The following is a 3,653-nucleotide window of genomic DNA, read 5'->3' as shown; positions in this document are numbered from 1 at the left end:
AAAAACCTGATTTGGCAAATATGTTATATGATCTTACATTGTTTTCAGTAATCAATTTTTTTTCTTGCTTGATTGTTCACATAGAGTTTCACACTAAAAAATAGTTAGTAGTTCCCGCACCAAAGTGCGGGTGTCACCTAGTATACCTATAAAGTCAGTCACTAATTACCATCAATGCTAATTCTCTGCCCTCACAGTCAGCCACGTCACCTAGAATTAGTCTAGCCACGTCACATGGTGAAAAATTTTATGGTGGGATCTAAACAGGGTCTTAATCCGTTAGCATGCTTTTTAAACTATTAAATGATTGTGTATTTTTTAAAAAAAAAAAACTTGGCAGGTGTATGGTGTATTCATTGCAGGTGTACAAATCTTGATGCAGAGCGTGTCCTTCCTCCGTCCCATAAAAAACCAACTTAGTACTGGATGTGACACATCCTAGCACTACGAATATAGACATACATCTATCCAGTTTCATTGTATTAGAATATTTCATATCCAGTTCTAGATTCGATGAGAGAGTACACCCTCCGGTTTCATTTTAATTAATGTTTTGGATAATGACACGGTCTACAAAATATATCTTTGACCTTATTTTTTTATTATAATATATATAATAAATAAAATGTATGCAAAGTGTATTGGCGGTCCTTAAACTTGTAGGGTTGTGTCATATAGGTCCCTAAACTCTCAAAATACATATACAGGTCCTAGAACTTGTCAAAGTGTATCATCTAGGTCCCAAATCGACACATCCCCTCTAGAATCCTACGTGGCGCTGATACGGCATGCCACATGGACGTGACGTGTCCTTTTTTTTTCTTCGTTTCTTTTTTTTCTTCTCATTCTTTTTTTTCTATTCTTCTGCTTGGGTTACAGAGAAAGGAGAAGAAAGGGAAAAAAGAGAAGGAAAAAAGAAATGGAAAAAGTTTAAATGGGTCCCATTTGTCAGTCAAAATGATGCCATGTCATATCCGTGTGGCATGCCACATCAACTCCACGTAGGATCCCGAAAGGGTTGTGGCGATTTGGGACCTAGATGACACACTATGACAAGTTCTAGGACTTGGATATGCATTTTGAGAGTTTAGGGACCTAGATGACATATCCCTATAAGTTTAAGGACCGCCCGTACACTTTACTCTATTTTTGTTATAGTGCTTTAAAAGTTAAATCTATATATGTTGTTTTAGTTCCTTTAAACTAAATATTTTTAAAGTTATTGATGGTCAAATTTTCAACCTTGTCTAAAACGTCAATTAATAGGGAAGAACCGGAGGGAGTATTCATTACCAGCACACGCGTATAGAAAATCCGTACTCCGACATATATGCGTGTACTAACTGGCTCCTACAACTCCGAGTCCGATAGGCCCTTGGAGTCCGTCCCCGTATACCGCTCGGCTCGACCTTGGCGCTTTATTTGAAAAGCTCTGCTCGTCTTTCGTGCTCTGCTCCATCAGAAAGCAAGCGGAAGCAGCTACTAGGGAATTAAGGATCGGATCCGATGGACCTGGAGGCGCTACCGGGAGACGTGCTGGAGGAAGTCCTCCGCCGCCTGCCGCCACGCAGCCTGGCGGCGTGCCGGTGCGTCTGCAGGGCGCTGCGCGCGCTCGTCGACGGCCGCCGCGTGCTGCGCGCGGACCTCCTCCCCCTGAAGCTGGCCGGCATCTTCATCGGCGTCATCTGGGTCCCTCAGTTCTTCGCCCGCCCCGTGCTGCCCCCCGCGCTCGACCTCACGCGCCTACCCGAGACGATGTTGGATTGCCGCAACGGCCTCCTCCTCGCCCACAACGTCGTCGTCAACCCGGCCACGGGGCGGTGGGCGCGCCTGCCTCGGAGCCCACCTCCCCCGCCCGGCTGCTCGTGCAACGACGTGTTCGATTATCTCGTCTTTGATCCTACCGTGTCGGCGCACTACGAGGTGTATAAGATCCCATCTCCTTTCGGTGACGGCATGAGCGACTGGCCGCCGTCACCGTTTATCATCGATGTCTTCTCATCCAAGACACTACAATGGGAGAAGAGGTCGTATGTGCGAGAGGGCGAAGCTGCTGGGACCGTCGCCAATCTGCTCGCGCGGGGTTTTAATTGTCATCAAAGATCCGCCTTATGGCGGGGAGCGCTTTACGTGCCATGCGAAACAGATTTCGTTACAAGGTACTACTACCCAACTATATATCCAAATTATATCTGATATATAATATTAGTATTACTTAATTTGAGTACAACTGTATATGTACTCCTATAATATATATATATGATCTCTTAACGTGTCGTTTTAATTATATATCACTTGATGATTCTTTTTACAGGATATCCTTATCGGATGGTAAATACTTGGCAAGTCAAAAGACGGAGTGTGTGCATTTGCTCATGATGACTACCAACTTTGTGTTTGGTTTCTTAATGAATCATGCGGTCAAATGAACTGGGAATTGAAGCATCAAACACATCTATGGTCTCTGCTAGCACAATTAAAATCTCGTGAACATCTAGCACAGTGCAAATCCTGTAAACAAACCAATGGACATTGGAAATATTATGATGGCAACTTATTTGAAGAACAGATACTTCAAACAGACTTACAGGTAGACACCTATCCTGAGAATGACTATCAAGCGGAAGAAGACGAATTCGGAAGGCACTTTGACACAGATAGCAACTACTACGATGCAGAAGAATATGGATGGGCTTCTGATGAAGATGGCGAATGCCATAGTGAATGTAACAACAAATATGGGGAAGATGAACTTTACAAAGTGGATAAGCTTTACAATATGCAATGCCAGGAACTCTTTTATTTCTTTGGATTTCACCCTTACAGAGATGTTGTTTTCTTACATGTATCATCTAGCAGAGCGGTGGCCTATCATCTCAATAGCTCAAAGGTTCGAGACTTAGGTAGATTAGTCACAGTAGAGCAAACAACTATGCCTATATATGAATCTTTTCTGTACACTCCCTGCTTAATGGGAGAACCCTGAAAACAATTTAACGTGCAGGAAATAATCTTTCCTTTTCTTTTACGTCTGTCTTGAGTGCTATTTGATATCCACCATTACAAAATGCTAATAGGTGTCGGTTGGGAACCGCACATTAGTGCTGGATTTTCGAAACGGCACCATAGATATGGCATAGGTGACCCAAGCATTAGTGTTGGTTCTACAACCGGCACATTTGAGGCGCATGCGAGGAAAAATCGAGCCGATACATACTTCAAGTTACTCTCTGTTGCTCCAAATCATTTGACATCGAAAAACAAATTGAATCATCCACCACATCTTACAACTACAAATCCTTGAAATCAGCTTCTGCTCACCGCCTCAGCTCATCCTCCTTCCCGTCCTCATGAGTGATGCTTTTCAGTCTTTGATATCAAAATGGGAGAAGATGTTTTTTTTTATTTTGTGTTGGATGGGACTGGTGGTAGTAAGGTTAGCCCTCATATTATATTAGACTGAGGTGGTTGGGCTATATTTCTATGGGGCTTAGGCTATATTATGTATAGTGTGTGCTTTGCCCCTCTGTAAAAAAACAAAAAAAAAACAAATCCTAGCATTGATATCAAAATATGTGTCTAGATTCGTTGTTAGAATTGGATTCTTTTTGGGACGGAGTAGTAGGACAGTAAGCCAGCCGAGCTTGAGGAGC

General features: G+C 43.0%; 1 pseudogene; it reads left to right on the top strand.

The window, feature by feature from the left end:
* Positions 1-1,506: 1,506 nt before the first annotated feature.
* On the top strand, positions 1,507-3,304 carry LOC127778596 (uncharacterized; annotated as a pseudogene).
* The last annotated feature ends 349 nt before the right edge of the window (positions 3,305-3,653 follow it).

Source organism: Oryza glaberrima, chromosome 7 (genome assembly GCF_000147395.1).
Source record: "Oryza glaberrima chromosome 7, OglaRS2, whole genome shotgun sequence".
Lineage (NCBI taxonomy): Eukaryota > Viridiplantae > Streptophyta > Magnoliopsida > Poales > Poaceae > Oryza > Oryza glaberrima.
The sequence above is the reverse complement of the archived record's forward strand: the minus strand, read 5'-3'. Positions and strand labels throughout refer to the sequence as shown.